We start from the raw sequence: 17,696 nt of genomic DNA, 5'->3' as shown, positions 1-17,696 counted from the left end.
CGAAAATATGCTCATTCTAAGTAATACGCTAAGAAAAGACCAGACATACATACATACAGATGGACAAAATAGTACACAAACCTGCACAAAATCTACGGTGGATTTGACAAAAAGAAACTGACCTGAAAGTGAAATCTCTCAAAGAAGTTAACAAAGACATCAATATCATTTTCATTATGATATCATCATCAATGTTATCATCATAAATCTAACATGAAAGAATGAGACAGTTGTATAGACAAAGCTGACTTGCCGGCGAAGAACTCATGCATAATAATGGTAAATGAAGGTTCACCGGCAAGTCATCCTTGGCTGCACCACATACCATCATTCCCACATGCAAGACCTTAGATGATGAAAGTTACCACATAAATCACTTCTCTCTCCATATATATATATATATATATATATATATATATGAAACTGCAGTTGTCAAGTGAAACACACCCAATAAAATAGAGAAAGAGAGGGAGAAGTTGAAGCAAATTTCCCAAAGGAGAAGGGGATTGGATAGGAAACCCAGTTGGCAGTGAAGCTCTAGTCTAGTAGTTACTTATAAATCAATTTTCTATTTTTCTTAAATTTATGCAGAGTTATTGAATGCAAGTATTAAATGGTGCTGGTTTTGTTGAAAGTGGGCAGGTTTAAACCTGCCAAATTTGTGGGCTGATCTAAAGAGTGAAAGAGAGAAAGTTTAGTTACTTAAAGGGTTCATTGGTGAAGGATGTGACTTTGCACGGGTGTAAAAACCGATATATGTTAAGCAATAGAAAAGTGTCTCCATCATCTCAGTTGATGTGTTCTATTCATCATCTAAATTGAAGTTAAAAGCTTCAGCCTCATTTATGTCTCTGCAACTGTTTTTTTATTATTATCGTCTCAACCTGTACGGTTTCTTGGGTCTATGCTGAGGGAGTTGGGTTAGATGGGTTAAATTTACTCCATTGATCAAAAACATCAAAACCTCATGTGGGTCTATGCTGAGGAAGTATCCATACAAGTATCAATGATCCTCCAATTTTCACCTACATAAAATTAAATACAAAACATTTCAATCGATAAAGAAAAATAGTTTAATAATGATGTAATACAGAAATAAATATTAAAAATTTTTATAATGAGCTTTGATCTTCTTCAAAGCTTATGATAAAATTTTAATTTTAACATATAATAATTTTGGAATCACCATATTTGATTAGATTTTCCGAGTCTCCCATCTAAAAGTTATAAATAAAATTTACTCAAATAAAATTTTAAAATTATATTTAAATTGTTTCAAATATTTTTAAAAAATTATAAAAAATATATTTATACTACCCCTAGTAAATATTTAAAAAATTAAAAAAAATATATATAATTAGATAGGAGTTTAAAATTGATCAAGTAGAATAAAATATTATTTTATAAATTGTTTCATTGTCTACAGTAAGATACTGCAATTAGAGATGTATACAAACCAACTCAAGCCTAAACACTTTTCAACTCAAGTTTGACTCAAATTAAAATAGATCGATTCGAATTTAATTTAAATTTGTTAGTCTAATAGTAAAAGTGAGTCGAGTTTGATTTATATGAAAATAGTTCGAGCCAATGTTTTATCAAATATTCTAAGTCTCCCATTTGAAAACTAGAAATAAAATTTTAAGAATTATATTTAAAAAATTTTCAAAGTCGAGATAGTCAATTAACGCCAATATTTGAAGTTGATTCATCAGAATAAATATGTACTAACTCTCATAAATATTTTAAAAAGTAGAAAAAATATATTTAAATGGGAGTATAAAATTGATCAAATAGAATAAGTACTGTTTTGTAAATTGCTTCATTGCCGAGAGTGAGATGCTACAACTAGGGTTGAATATATATTTTATATATTTTAATATTCACACCCCTGAAAGCATCTTTATCACTCGTCCTTTCCCTCTCAACATCACAGCCGACCTTGCACTCTCTATGTCCCTTTTCCCCTTCCATTCTGGTTTCAGTTATTATCTCAGGCGTCAATCAACTTGTCAACCAACAGTTTCGGAGTTGTGTCGTCGTCTGAATCGCCTCATTGTCACTGAACTTGCCGGTAAGTAGTTCTTCTTCCTCTTCTTTCCGATTTGTTTTTTATGTGCTGTTTTTTGTAGTTTACTTGGAACTAAGTCTCTCTGTTTCTTTTTCATTTTAGTTATTTCCTACAACTTTAGCTTTATGTTAGTTTATCAGTCATTTAGTTGATGAGTGTTAAGATAATGCGGAACACTGCGTTTTGATATAATATAAAACGCACCGTTTTACTGTGGTTGATATTTTGCACTTGTCTTGGCGTCCATTGAGATTGAAAGGCAGAAGTCAACAGGTCACTTGCATTTTTCATCTGAAAACAAAAATAGAAGAACGCATGGGTTGTGGCTGAAGATCAGACGGCAGCAAATCAGTGAGTTAGTTAAAGATCGACGATGACAGTTAAGTCTAGTAGTCATGTTAGCTGACAGTTAGTTTTATTTTTTCTTTGTATAAAAACATCTGTAATTTCTAATTCTAAAATAACAAAGATCTGAGGTATTTTTTTCAACGAATCTTGGCTCTCTCAATCTTGATCTGAGACTATGTACTCTAAATAGAGATTTTTCTTTACATGGTATCAGAGCTGTTGACCTACGTCTGATGTCTAATTTGTATTTTTCTTCTGTTTTGGCTACTTCTGGTGCATCGGAGATGGATCTTGGTTCCAGCGCACGAAATTATAGTGGATCTGACTCACAGTTATCAGGACACAGCAGCTATCCAATCTCCAGTCTTCAAGCAATCAATCCAAAGCTAACAGAAGATAACTATAGGCATTGGCGAGCTCAGGCTCTTCATTCTGTTGGCGCTCATGATCTCGAGGAGCACCTCACAGGTCTAATTCCTTGCCCTTCACCTTTTGTTATTGAGAAATCTAGTGATGACTTGAGTGAAGTTAAGAAAAGAAATGAATTGTATTCTGTATGGAAACGGTTTGATAAGATTTTGTTGAGTTGGTTGATGGCCTCCATATCAGAGACCATGTTTTCTCATGTAGCAAATAGTAGGACTGCTAGTGAGGCTTGGTCTGCCCTAGAGCACTATTTTGTGACAGAATCTAAGGCTAGAATAGTCAGTCTTCGAAATACTCTTCAAACCATGAAAAAGGGAAGTTTGAGTGTGCATGAGTATATTCGAAGGATGAAAGATATTTTTGATGCTTTGGCTTCTAGTGGTCAAAATATTGTTGAAGATGAGCTGATTAATTACATATTGGAGGGGCTAGGACCTGAATTTGAACCTGTTCTCATGCATATCATGGCTAGGATAGATGCATCAGTGGAGAAATTAAGTTTACCAGACCTTAAACTGATTTTACAGAAGTATGAAGGGAGACTGAGTAGATTTCCTTATGAGTTGAGTCATAGTACAGCAAATTTGGTAAATCAGAGTGTCAAAGGCCCTAGTAGAGGTTTAGATGTGGGTTACTCTCAAGCTAGAGGAAGTGTTAGTGGTTCTTATTCCCAGATGACAAATAAGAGTTCACTGAATGCAGGTGAAGTTGATGAAAATAGAAACATAAGGCCTGGGGTACCTGGTACAGGCTACTCATATCAAGGAAGAGGTAGGGGTAGGTTTGGAAATAAGTCAAAAGTGATTTGTCAATTATGCGGTAAACCAGGACATGTAGTTTTACAATGTTACCACAGATTCGACATTACCTATTTAGGCCATTCTCCAGCTGAGCAGACACAAAATTACCATCAAACCATACCACAAACACACTCTTTACCACAAACACAATACCATTCTTTTCCACAAGTCCCAAATTCTCAATTTGTCACCTCATCATACACTCCACCTTTACCACAAACACAATTCCATTCTTCACATTCACACCAACCCAATCCTAAGTCATCTATTCAGCCTACTGCCCAATTGGCAAGTCCTGCTCCTATGTTCAGTGGTCAGTTATCTGGAACCAATTTACAAGCATTAGTGGCTAATCCCAATACAGTGGAAGATATAAGCTGGTATATGGATTCGGGAGCCTCAGATCATGTCACTTCCAAATTAGAGCAGTTAGCTGTGAAGGAGGACTACTCAGGCAGTCAGCAACTTCAAGTTGGAAGTGGTGAGTGTTTGAGGATTTCCCATAAAGGTTCATCCTTTTTACCTACCTCATTTGCCAATAGATTTTTGCACTTAAAAAATATTTTGTGTGTGCCTAGAATAACAAAAAATCTTCTTAGCATTTCCAAATTTACCCAAGATAACAATGTCATTGTTGAGTTTCTAAAACATTTATGGAACAAAAGTTGATATGGACTCTTATTTTCAAGAATAGGTGTAGGCATCCTATTGATCAAGAAGATTGCAGTTTGGAATGAATCCCACCAGAAACAAAGAGGTAAACCAGCTTGGGACAACAAAACTAAGCCCAATTCTACAATGTGTCTGTGTTTGCGCTCAGCTCTCCCATTTTGTTGATGTGTATGAGGACAAGACACCCTAAAATTGATACCATTTTGCTGAAAATATGGTACCAGGGCTCTGAACTCTCCCCCCCAATCCATTTGAATGTTTTTCAGAGTTTGGTCAAACTGCTTTTCAACAAACTTATGAAAATTTCTAAAAACTTGCCCTACTTCAGCTTTGCTTTTTAAGGGAAAAAGCCAAGTAAATCTGGTATAGTCATCCAAAAAATGGAGATAGTATTTATAGCCTTCTTTTGACACAACTGGAGCTGGGCCCCATAAATCACTATGGACTAGTTCTAAGACTTTAGAAGCTTTAGAATTTGAGATTGAAAAATGACTCTGTTTGTGTTTACCAAAATGACAGTCTTCACAGAATGCAAAACTAGTAATATCATTTTGAATATGCATAGAATTTAAAACACATTTCATGATTTTTTCACTAGGATGACCCAACCTTTTGTGCCAAAGAGAAACTTCAGTTTTATTAACATGTAAACCAAAACTCTTAAAATCAGAAAATTCATCCATATTCACTCCATGATTCAATGAAAAATCAGACATATTATTTGATTGAAAATTTGAAAGTTTGTTTACATTTATTGCAGAACTCAATGAAATATCAGAAATTGTATTTGTTTGAAAACCAACAGCTCTAGAAACTGTAGAAGGGAACTGGAGTTGGTACAATCCATCTTTAAGTATCCCTTGCAACAGCACCAGCTTGGTGTCCTTGTCCTCATACACATCAACAAAATGGGAGAGCTGAGCGCAAACACAGACACATTGTAGAATTGGGCTTAGTTTTGTTGTCCCAAGCTGGTTTACCTCTTTGTTTCTGGTGGGATTCATTCCAAACTGCAATCTTCTTGATCAATAGGATGCCTACACCTATTCTTGAAAATAAGAGTCCATATCAACTTTTGTTCCATAAATGTCCTGATTACTCTATTCTAAAAGTCTTTGGATGTGCTTGTTATCCCTTCCTTAGACCATACAATAAACACAAATTTAGTTTCCATACTCAAAAGTGTGTATTTCTAGGATATAGTTTGCAACATAAGGGTTATAAATGTCTTAGTAAATCTGGTAAAATCTTTTTGTCAGCGTCTGTTAAGTTTAATGAGATTGATTTTCCTTTCAAAACAGATAAAGAATTTACTGAGTTGATATTTCCAGTGTCCACGTCAAAGCCTTCATTTTCTACTTTAAATTTTTACTTGCCTTCTGTTTCAAATGGCTCTAAAAACAGTGGTGGTGTTCCGGTGTTTACAAATTCAGCTACTGCAGCTTCTCACAATGCACATGACACTAATACTACTAACCCTCAACCCTTGTCCTCTATAGATCACATCTGCCCTCATACCTTACCACCTACAGACCACAACCCTACATTAGCTAAACCAATTATCATAAATAATTCACAACCTTCTACATCTAAACATCCTGTCAATTTTTTTCCAGATTCTCAATATGCACACACAAAATCATCCTTACCACAGACCATACCTTCCTCAAGCACTCATACCACAGGTCATTTAGAAGTTGCACTCCCTGAGAGTTCAAAATTTATAGCTACTACTCCTAAACATGCTTCCATTCATCCTATGCTCACAAGAGCCAAGACAGGCCATCTTCCAGCTCCTAGAACTTTCTCATTCCTATCAGAAACAGTGCCTAAGGAACCTATGTCCGTATATGAAGCTCTAAATCACCCTAGTTGGTTTAAAGCTATGGAGGTGGAATATGAAGCATTGGTGAAAAACCAGACATGGGAATTAGTTCCACCCACTAATGCTCAACACCTAGTTGGTCATAAGTGGGTTTACAAAACAAAATTAAATGCTGATGGATCCGTGCAAAAATTAAAGGCTAGGTTGGTGGCTAAGGGGTTCCAACAAACTGCAGGGATTGATTATCTGGATACTTTTAGTCCTGTGGTTAAGGCAGCAACTATTAGGGTAATTCTTACACTAGCAGTAACTTACAATTGGGTTGTTCATCAGATAGACATTAACAATGCCTTTCTTAATGGGGATTTACAAGAGGAGGTATACATGAGTCAGCCTCAAGGGTTTGTTGATAGTTCTAGACCGCATTATGTGTGTAAACTAAAGAAGGCACTGTATGGACTAAAACAGGCTCCTCGGGCCTGGTATGAAAAGTTAAAAAAGGCATTAATTGATAGAGGATTTGTGAACACAGTTTCAGATTCCAGCCTTTTTGTTCTTGGGACACAGTGTATTACAGTGTTTGTTCTCATTTATGTTGATGATATTCTCTTAACAGGATCTGATAATGCCTATATTAAGTCTCTGATTTTGGATCTAAATAGCCAGTTTTCTTTAAAAGACCTAGGGGAGTTGAATTTCTTTTTAGGCATTGAAGCTCACAGAAATGAAAATGGGTTATACTTGTGTCAAGCAAAATATGCTGCAGAGTTACTAGTTAAGACACAAATGGTGGATGCAAAGGTTTGTACAACTCCTATGGCTACTGGGGTAAAGTTGTATGTGGGAGACAGTGAGTCTTTTGGTAATCCTACACTTTTTAGAAGTATTGTTGGAGCACTTCAGTACTTGACTCTAACTAGGCCTGACCTGTCGTTTGTTGTAAATAAATTGAGTCAGTTTTTAAAGGATCCTTCATTGTTACAGTGGCAAGCATGCAAAAGAGTGTTAAGATACATTAAGGGGACTCAACATTATGGGCTATTCCTTAAACCTGCCTCTGTTTTTAATATAGAGGCCTATGCAGATGCTGACTGGGCAGGAAGCTTAGATGACAGACGATCTACTAGTGGTTTTGGGGCATTTTTTGGCTCAAACTTGGTTCAATGGGGTTCTAGAAAACAGAGAGTGGTAGCACTCTCATCAACAGAGGCTGAGTATAGGGCAGTGAGTCAAGTGGCTACTGAGATTGCTTGGCTGAAAAGTCTGCTGCAAGAGATCAAAGTTTCCTGGTTCTCCACACCAATAATTTGGTGTGATAATACTAGTGCAGGGCATTTGGCATCAAATGCTGTCTTTCACAGTAGAACAAAGCACATAGAGATTGATGTTCACTTTGTTAGGGAGCAAGTAGCTGCCAAAAACTTGAAGGTACAGTATGTTCCAACTCAGCATCAAATTGCTGATATTCTTACCAAGTCTTTGTCTGTTGTAAGATTTCAGGAGCTTAGGAACAAATTAAATGTCGTGAGCTGGCTGAGGTCTTCCCCAACTAGGACAGGTGATGCTATAGAGGAGCTTTTAGATTCAGCAGAATCAACAGAAGCTGATAAGTCAACAGTACAGGTCTCACAAACTATGATGTGTCAGTTAGTTGTTTGAGTGGTTGAAGATTTTTTTTTTGCTGAGAAGCAAGATTGAAAGCTGGTTTAGATTGGTTGATTGAAGTTCAAATTCTTACTTGGTGATGATTTGTTGGTGCAATGAAGTGTCATCTTAGGGAGGATTTTCTAATTAATTTTGGTTGATGGTATTCAGTCATTCGTCCTTGATGATGAGAAACAGAATTTGGGTCCTTTTGTTGACTCAGTTGATGAATTTTTGAGAAAAGGTTCTGGTTGATTTTTTTAAAAGCTGAAGCTTCATCTCAGGGAGGAGTGCATTTTTTGGTGGTGTTGCAAATATTGATGATGTTTCAGCTCAGAGAGAAATGCAAAGTTGCCTCTGGGACAGATATGTTCTACTTCTCTTCCAATTTTTTTTTCTACTCTCTTCTTTGATATAGTTTGCATTGCAGTTCCAGACTTGGTAATTAGAATGCATTGGTGAACAGTACTTAATACCAATCAGAGAGCTTCAGAGAGCTTGCTGCGTGTTTTTTTTTTTTTTGGTTCTTGGTGCAGAAGTTTGGATTGGTTTATTCATCAGCAAACCAAATACTCTACAAGTAGAGTTGTTAGGTTTGAGGGAGGATGTTCAGACTTGGTAATTAGAATGCATTGGTGAACAGTACTTAATACCAATCAGAGAGCTTCAGAGAGTTTGTTGTGTGTTTTTTTTTGGTTATTGGTGCAGAAGTTTGGATTGGTTTATTCATCAGCAAACCAAATACTCTACAAGTAGAGTTGTTAGGTTTGAGGGAGGATGTTAAGATAATGCGGAACACTGCGTTTTGATATAATATAAAACGCACCGTTTTACTGTGGTTGATATTTTGCACTTGTCTTGGCGTCCATTGAGATTGAAAGGCAGAAGTCAACAGGTCACTTGCATTTTTCATCTGAAAACAAAAATAGAAGAACGCATGGGTTGTGGCTGAAGATCAGACGGCAGCAAATCAGTGAGTTAGTTAAAGATCGACGATGACAGTTAAGTCTAGTAGTCATGTTAGCTGACAGTTAGTTTTATTTTTTCTTTGTATAAAAACATCTGTAATTTCTAATTCTAAAATAACAAAGATCTGAGGTATTTTTTTCAACGAATCTTGGCTCTCTCAATCTTGATCTGAGACTATGTACTCTAAATAGAGATTTTTCTTTACAATGAGAAACTGGATAGTATCTTCATTTGCTTACCATTCATTTAGTTGATGAGAAATTGTCAACAAAAAGAGTCCAGGAGATGTTCCTGGAGCTGTTCCACTAGTAACTATCGAAGTTGCAGAAGCTGGGGATGTGAGCATTGATGTTATTCGTCTGGTAGGTGCTAATTGTTTAAAGGTATTCCATTGGGCTCGAAAATGTCACATTCACAAGTCCATTTATCGTTTCCATGACCCATGACCCATGTGTTATAAAGCTGGAAAGAACTGTCAAATCCATGGGGAATGTAGACCTGATTAAGTATTTAAAACTAGGTGATGTCTTTGATGGTTCACAAAGGGCACTAGTTGTTTATTGTGGTTTGTCTGGAATCTATCACAGTTATACTTTTAGTTATTGTAATTTTTTACTTCATATTGTCAGGATGTTTGATCAACCAACAACATTAGATTAGGTCTTGGAAATACCTTTGAAAGCCTGAATTTTAAGCAATGCTTATTTTCATAGTTTTGTCCACCTGTCAATATGAACAATATGCTGTGTAATGCAGTAGTAAAGATATCATACATGCTGCTAATCACTCTCCTTTGCCTTCTCTCTTTTTGATTTCTAAAGCATGTTCTTTTGAAACATGAGAATACTCTGATCAAACATGGTGTGTGATAACTGCTGGAGTCATGCTTAATATGTAACACCTTGTGAATCTGTTTGAAAACTGTGTTGTGTTGTTTAATTCAAAATCTTGTGTTCTTCACGGTTGGTATTCTTCATTCTTGTTGGAATTATTTTTCCCCTTTTCTGATAAGAATTTTTTTTTTAATTAATAGCTTTCCAACTTTTAATCAGTCAACTTTTATCATTTGGATAAATATTTTTTTGTCTTCTCATAATTGGCACCTTCATTAAATTCTGTCAATTTTGATTGAGTAAATTGAATCACAGATGGCTATGTCTCTTATTTAAATTCTTTTGTTGGAGACAGTTTGGAAATTTTATCCCATCATTCTCCTTTCTAAGGTCTATCTTGACACATCTATGTACAGGTGTCATTCTACACTTATATCTTATCCATTTGGATTTTTTTCTTCTCCCATTGAATCAATGTTTGGAGTGGTACCTTGTGGCCTATCGTTTGTTGCCTTGTGTGTTTTTAAGGATGTAATCATATCAGTCTAAAACTTGTTTCAGGTTTTTTCTGCTTTTGGTTTTGTTCACAAGGTAGCCACTTTTGAGAAGGCTGCTGGTTTCCAGGTGACAAATCAAGAATTGAGTTTTGTTAGTTCTGAAGTTGCATCGATATTGTGCTTTCATTCTCGCATTTGCATATCTTGGCAGGCATTAATTCAGTTCACATCGGAGTAGGTAATAGGTGAACCTAGAGGTTGACAATCTGATGTTTCACTTTTTTTTGTGTGTTCATGTTCACCATGTTGTCTTTTACACTATTCTTACAGTCTGCTTTTGACATCCATTTTTCTTTTGATTGATGCATGTGTTTTTGTCATCATAGTGAAGCTTGGTAAAAAGATCACAGTTGTGTGTCGTGGAAGAGTGGTAATTTCCTTAATCTTTTGAGAGTAGTTTAGTGTTTTTGCAAACGACTTTCTCTCTCTCTCTCTCTCTCTCTTTCTATATATATATATATATATAGTGAACTGTATTTACTGAAGCCTTTGTTATTTAATTAATTTTCAATTACTCTATTGAAACTCTATAATTAATGTTTGTACATCATATGTAATTTTATCATTTTAAAAAAAATTTCATATCGGTAGGCATGTTTTTTTTTTGGGTAATTGTCACCAGGTTTTGTGAAAAGCATTGAGCTTTATGTGGTGGTGGCATTTCGGTGAATGTTGTCCTGCAGCATCTTATTTAGTCATCAGACTATTCTTTTAAATATTTTCTTGCAAGTGAAACATTGAGTATGCTTTGTCCAGATTCATTGGAAGCAACTGTCAATTTTCTTCCCCTGTCAAGTTCTTGTTTCTATTGAAACTTCTCTGCCTTGCATAAATTTTCTGTATCACATAGTGGCATCCTGTCTGCACGTGTGTGCATATATGTGATGTGGATGTAATTTCCCAAATTTGTTTTTACAATGACTTGTGTTCATCTTCAGATTCATATTTTTGCATTTTATGATTTTGTTTTGGTTGTCTTCCCATTTTTAATACAACTTCTAATGCTCATGTGAATGATAGATACGCATATATGTGATGTGGATGGAAGGAATTTTGTTTTTAGTAGGGTCCTCTGGGGAATTTTGTTATGTTATGCACATCGGTCTACCAAAATAACCAGTACCTGACAACTTTGCTCATCTCTAAGTTGCAGGGGTATGTTTTCTCATCTTTCCTCTTCCCTACGTTTGCACTTTTTTACGTTTTTATTTCGGCTATAAATGCGTTTTGCCCCATTAAGTAATTAATACTTCATGAAACGTAGTGAGCTTATCTTTATTTTGGCTATATACGTGTTTTGCCCCATGAAGTAATTAAAAGAAACAATAAAAAATATAGTGATTACCTTATTCTTGAGTGCAAATATAATGAAAAGGAATTATGAGAAAATATAGCCAAAATGAATGCAATTTATAGATGAGCAATATCTTTCGTATTTATTTTTAAAATTGAGTATATGAGTTCATAATATTTAAATACATAATTTGAATAATTGATCAATAATACATCAATCACTATTTTATTTTATTCTTTTACATAATTCAGAATTCAAATATATAATGGGAATTTTTGATCATGTATAGATGGAAGAATGTGAAAATATTTATTGTGTTGAAGATTTTTGTCAGTATTGAATTATGAATATTGAAGTGATTAAAATATATTAAAATAGAGATTTACTTAATAGAAATTTATTTTATCATATTATTATATTCAAAATTCCTAATATAAAAAAAAATTTACTCAATAGAAATTTATTTAATTATATTTGAATTTTTTAATTTTTCTCATAGTTGTAATTTTAACACTTGTGGTTGTTATGTTGATGATTCTTGTTTTTGTGGTTGTGATTTTGGTACTTCTAGTTTTGGTTGTAATTCAGATACAAAAATATAAAGTGAAATTGAACTCACAAATAATTAATTTAAACTTAACCAATCTGTTGTAAATGTAATTGACAAAATCTATAATTCTGATATATAAACAAATTGTGGCAATTGCAATGAAAAGTAGATAGCAATCAAATCAGACCAATTTACCACAATAATTGCGGGAATTGCTATTTACTTTCTAGTTTACCCATGTCTACATTTTTTCATCAAACTTCTTTTATTACATCTTTCTTAACATATTGTTATGCTTTCTTGAAATTGAGCTAGCTAGAAACCTAATTACTTGAGCTTCTTTTCTCTGCATTTATGTGACCTTTCTTTGCATGCGGAAGTATCTCTGTTGACATATTGTTATGCTTTCTTGAAACTGAACTAGCTAGAAACCTGACATATATATTACATAGCGTCTCTTGGACTTTCTTCCACCAAAGCACCATTTTTTTTAACAGCATAGTTTTCTGATGTTTTCGCAAATTTGTTTTTATAATGACTTGTGTTCATCTTCAGATTCATATATTTGCATTTTATGATTTTGTTTTGGTTGTCTTCCCATTTTTCATACAACTTCTAATGCTCATGTGAATGATAGATATGCATACATGTGATGTGGATGGAGGAATTCTGTTTTTAGTAGGGCCTCTGGGGAATTTTGTTTTGTTATGCACATCGGTCAGTCCAAATACCCACCACCCAGCAACTTTTCTCATCTATAAATTGCATGGGTATGTTTTCTCATCTTTCCTCTTCACTACATTTACACTTTTTACATTTCTAATTGTTTTTTTTTTTTATAACCTTGATTATTTCTTTTAATACTTCATGAAATGTAATGAGCAAATCTTGATTTTGGCTATAAACGCGGTTTGCCCCATGAAGTAATTAATACTTCATAAAACATAGTGAGCAAATCTTGATTCTGGCTATAAACGTGTTTTGCCCCATGAAGTAATTAAAAGAAACAAATAAAAAAGTAACAAGGTTTTTTTTTTTTTTGGTCGATTTGTGACGGAAACCACTTGTGATGGCCTCAACGAATAGAGTGGTGACACCTGGAGGGCTCTTTTGTCATTAAAATTTAATTTTGAAAAAATCTGAGAATAAAAAAATGGTGTTTATTTGATGCGGTATAAAGAAGAATTAAACCTGTCGGTATTAGGGAAACAAATAAATCTGTGTTGGTACAAACAAAGATTTTTTTCGTTTAAAAAATAAAATCTGTGAAAAATTTAATGCAGACGGCGTGATGTCAGGAAAATTTTACATTATCTCATGTAAACGCAACACGTGGAGAACGTAGTTTGACGTAATCCCCTTTTTTTTAGTCGATTTGTGACGGAAACCACTTATGATAACCTCAACGAATAGAGTGGTGACACCTGGAGGGCTCTTTTGTCATTAAAATTCAATTTTGAAAAAATCTGATAATAAAAAAATGGTTTTTATTTGATGCGGTATAAAGAAGAATTAAACCTGTCAGCATTAGGTAAATAAATAAATCTGTATTGGTACAAACGAAGATTTTATTTGTTTAAAAAATAAAATCTGCGAAAAATTTAATGCAGACGGCGTGATGTCAGGAAAATTTTATGTTATCTCATGTAAACGCAACACGTGGAGAACGTAGTTTGACGTAATCCCCTTTTTTTTGGTCGATTTGTGACGGAAACCACTTGTGATAGCCTCAACGAATAGAGTGGTGACATCTGGAGGGCTCTTTTGTCATTAAAATTCAATTTTGAAAAAATTTGAGAATAAAAAAATGGTTTTTATTTGATGCGGTATAAAGAAGAATTAAACCTGTCAGCATTAGGTAAACAAATAAATCTGTGTTGGTACAAACGAAGATTTTATTCGTTTAAAAAATAAAATCTGCGAAAAATTTAATGCAGACGGCGTGATGTCAGGAAAATTTTATGTTATCTCATGTAAACGCAACACGTGGAGAACGTAGTTTGACGTAATCTCCTTTTTTTTGGTCTATTTGTGACGGAAACCACTTGTGATGACCTCAACGAATAGAGTGGTGACACCTGGAGGGCTCTTTTGTCATTAAAATTCAATTTTGAAAAAATCTGAGAATAAAAAAATGGTTTTTATTTGATGCGGTATAAAGAAGAATTAAACCTGTCGACATTAGGTAAACAAATAAATCTGTGTTGGTACAAACGAAGATTTTATTCGTTTAAAAAATAAAATCTGCGAAAAATTTAATGCTGACGGCGTGATGTCAGGAAAATTTTACGTTATCTCATGTAAACGCAACACGTGGAGAACGTAGTTTGACGTAATCCCCTTTTTTTTGGCCGATTTGAGACGGAAACCACTTGTGATGGCCTCAACGAATAGAGTGGTGACACCTGGAGGGCTCTTTTGTCATTAAAATTCAATTTTGAAAAAATCTGAGAATAAAAAAATGGTTTTTATTTGATGCGGTATAAAAGAAAATTAAACCTGCCAACATTAAGTAAACAAATAAATCTGTGTTGGTATAAACGAAGATTTTATTCGTTTAAAAAATAAAATCTGCGAAAAATTGATCTCAAATCCAGTTTATTGAATGGCTAAAATTCATTTTAGCCAGTTCGATCAAATTGATTCAAAATTGAGCCAACATAAACAGTGTCAAACATTCTGGAGGTGCCTCTGGTGCACCAGAAGCACCTCCAGAAGCACCATCAGAAGCACCTCCAGAAGCACCAGAGGCACCACCAGAAGCACCAGAGGCACCACCAACAGAAACACAAACATCACCAGAAGCACTAACATATTCACAACCACAACAAACAGGAGAGATAGAATTACAACCGTTAAATTATTAAATAATTCAAATCTAATTAACTAGATTCATATTGAGTATATCTTTTTTTTTTATGTTAAAAATTTTAAATATGATAATATAATTAAATGGTTTGGCAAGCATTATCAATGGAATTAGAAATTTAGTAATTTAATTCTATAAATTTCTATCAACATTTAACCAAACCCCACAAGCAAAGTTCGAGATTCCGCTAATAGTCTCCATCACAGTACTTGCGTATATCACTACATTTTATTATTATTATCACAATAATAATAAAATTAAATTACTAAATTTCTAATTCATTCATACTTGTAACATATAATAACCTTTGAATCATTAAATTTTTTTAGATTTTCCAAATCTCTCATCTGAAACTAGAAACAAAATTTAGTCAGATAAAATTTTAAATATTATACCTGATACCTGCCCAGATATCTGAAGCTTTATACTACCTCTTGTAAACACTTAAGGCATTCGTCATCTTTGCCTTGATACTGTACCATAAATTTCATTCTTGTCCAGAGTGAGATGCTGCAACTGTTTTTCCTCCATCTCTAACCAAAGAAAATAAGAATTAGAAATTAGTTATTGATCTTTATATTCTGCCAACTGAATTTACCTTTAACAAGAATTCATCACCGTTAGAGATGGAGGAAGAGCAATGACAAAAGCAGTTGCCATTAGGAGCAGGTGTCCTCATTTGGTGTTGGACCAGCGTAGGAGAATTCATCACCGTTAGAAGCGAGTGTCCTCGTCGGCGTCTTTGTCATTGCTGTCGTCGTCCTCGCCATAAAGCCATCACCGTTTTTTTTGACAACTTTAGGATTGAAATTTTTCAGAGAAACACCCACCCTCAATGCAAATGAAATGGAAAGTGTAAGGCCGAATAAAATCTTCGTTTGTACCAACATAGATTTATTTGTTTACTTAATGCTGACAGGTTTAATTTTCTTTTATACCGCATCAAATAAAAACCATTTTTTTATTCTCAGATTTTTTCAAAATTGAATTTTAACGACAAAAGAACCCTCCAGGTGTCACTACTCTATTCGTTGCGGCCATCACAAGTGGTTTCCGTCTCAAATCGGTCAAAAAAAAGGGGGTTACGTCAAACTACGTTCTCCACGTGTTGCGTTTACATGAGATAACGTAAAATTTTCCTGACATCACGCCGTCAGCATTAAATTTTTCGCAGATTTTATTTTTTAAACGAATAAAATCTTCGTTTATACCAACACAGATTTATTTGTTTACTTAATGCTGGCAGGTTTAATTTTCTTTTATACCGCATCAAATAAAAACCATTTTTTTATTCTCAGATTTTTTCAAAATTGAATTTTAATGACAAAAGAGCCCTCCAGGTGTCACCACTCTATTCGTTGAGGCCATCACAAGTGGTTTCCGTCTCAAATCGGCCAAAAAAAAGGGGATTACGTCAAACTACGTTCTCCACGTGTTGCGTTTACATGAGATAACGTAAAATTTTCCTGACATCACGCCGTCAGCATTAAATTTTTCGCAGATTTTATTTTTTAAACGAATAAAATCTTCGTTTGTACCAACACAGATTTATTTGTTTACCTAATGCCGACAGGTTTAATTCTTCTTTATACCGCATCAAATAAAAACCATTTTTTTATTCTCAGATTTTTTCAAAATTGAATTTTAATGACAAAAGAGCCCTCCAGGTGTCACCACTCTATTCGATGAGGCCATCACAAGTGGTTTCCGTCACGAATAAACGTGTTTTGACTATTGGACATTGGTTCTAAGTAATAGGTCAAAAGTTTGAAGATTTAGGAGCCACTTAGGTTCACTAACTACTAATATTGTATGGTTAGACTTTAGTTAACTGTTTTAAATAATGGTCAGTTCCTTACGAAGATTGGGGATTTCTGAATAGCAAAGGAAAAATATGTCCAGTGCAGTAAAAGATGTTTGTCAATCTGTTGTGTTATTGTAATTTTGGGAGGACAAATTTGAAGTATACTGGAACAAATGGTACTCTCAGAACCCTGTTATTTATTTTAATAAACTTGAATGACTCTTAGTGGAGGTAATCAAATGTATGTTGTTCAATTGTAGTGTCTGGGGAATTCTTTCATAAAATGGTCATACAGGCTACCCAGATGGTGACTCGGAATTTTAGCTTGTCATTCTGGATGATGCAAAGGCAAGGCAAGTTTGGAAGATTGATCAAATTTTAAAAAATTTGCTCATTTTTATAATTTGTTTTGGAACCATTTAAGATTTGGAAGGTAAAATACCAGTTAGACCCTCCCTTTGGAGATTAGTAGAGCCTCATAAACTTTATATCCGTGTCATCTTATTCCCTTTATTTTGTATTTTCTTTTCTGGTTCTTATGAGGATATTGTCATCATCTAGTAGAGAGAGAGAGAGATGAAGCACAACGTTGTTTGCTGCACACTCTAGTGAGTTATGTATACAATCTATGATATGAACAGACTACCAATTTTGGAGCTTTTAGAGTTGTCTTAATTTAAATCAAATCTTCAGTTTGTCGGAGAGAGCAATGTGAACACACCCTTTTTTGAGGTTTAGAATTTACCAACTGCTAATATTAGTTCTGTTTCCATCATCTCATTTATGTTTGTGTTTCATTGGCTTACCCTGAGATGGGCCTTGTTAGTGAATCATATATTTTACATTGAATATGTAAATCAGAGAAACTCAAACATAGTTTCAGTAACAAGGCTCTTCTTGAGATTGACGATTTTTTGTTTTTATGAAGTTTATTTTGTTTCTTTAGCTTTTTTTTTGTTATTGATATATTTGTTCATGATTCTATTATGATTTTTGAAATGATTATTGATATTAGATAAATGAAAGGTTTCTTA

The 17,696-nt window shown here is 34.2% G+C and overlaps 1 long non-coding RNA gene across 3 annotated transcripts; it reads left to right on the top strand.

Annotated features, from left to right (window-relative positions):
• Positions 1–1,899: 1,899 nt before the first annotated feature.
• On the top strand, positions 1,900–17,366 carry LOC123197727. Of its 3 annotated transcripts, none has more exons than XR_006497914.1 (6): positions 1,900–2,074; positions 10,150–10,212; positions 10,477–10,515; positions 11,166–11,300; positions 12,627–12,759; positions 16,199–17,366. It is a non-coding gene; the product is annotated as an uncharacterized LOC123197727 (long non-coding RNA). The 3 variants fall into 3 exon arrangements; XR_006497912.1 differs by lacking the exon at positions 10,477–10,515 and adding an exon at positions 9,944–10,004; XR_006497913.1 differs by lacking the exon at positions 10,477–10,515.
• The last annotated feature ends 330 nt before the right edge of the window (positions 17,367–17,696 follow it).

The sequence above is a fragment of the Mangifera indica genome, chromosome 15 (genome assembly GCF_011075055.1).
Source record: "Mangifera indica cultivar Alphonso chromosome 15, CATAS_Mindica_2.1, whole genome shotgun sequence".
Taxonomy (NCBI): domain Eukaryota; kingdom Viridiplantae; phylum Streptophyta; class Magnoliopsida; order Sapindales; family Anacardiaceae; genus Mangifera; species Mangifera indica.
Note: the sequence above shows the minus strand (reverse complement) of the source record. Positions and strands in the feature narration are given on the sequence as shown.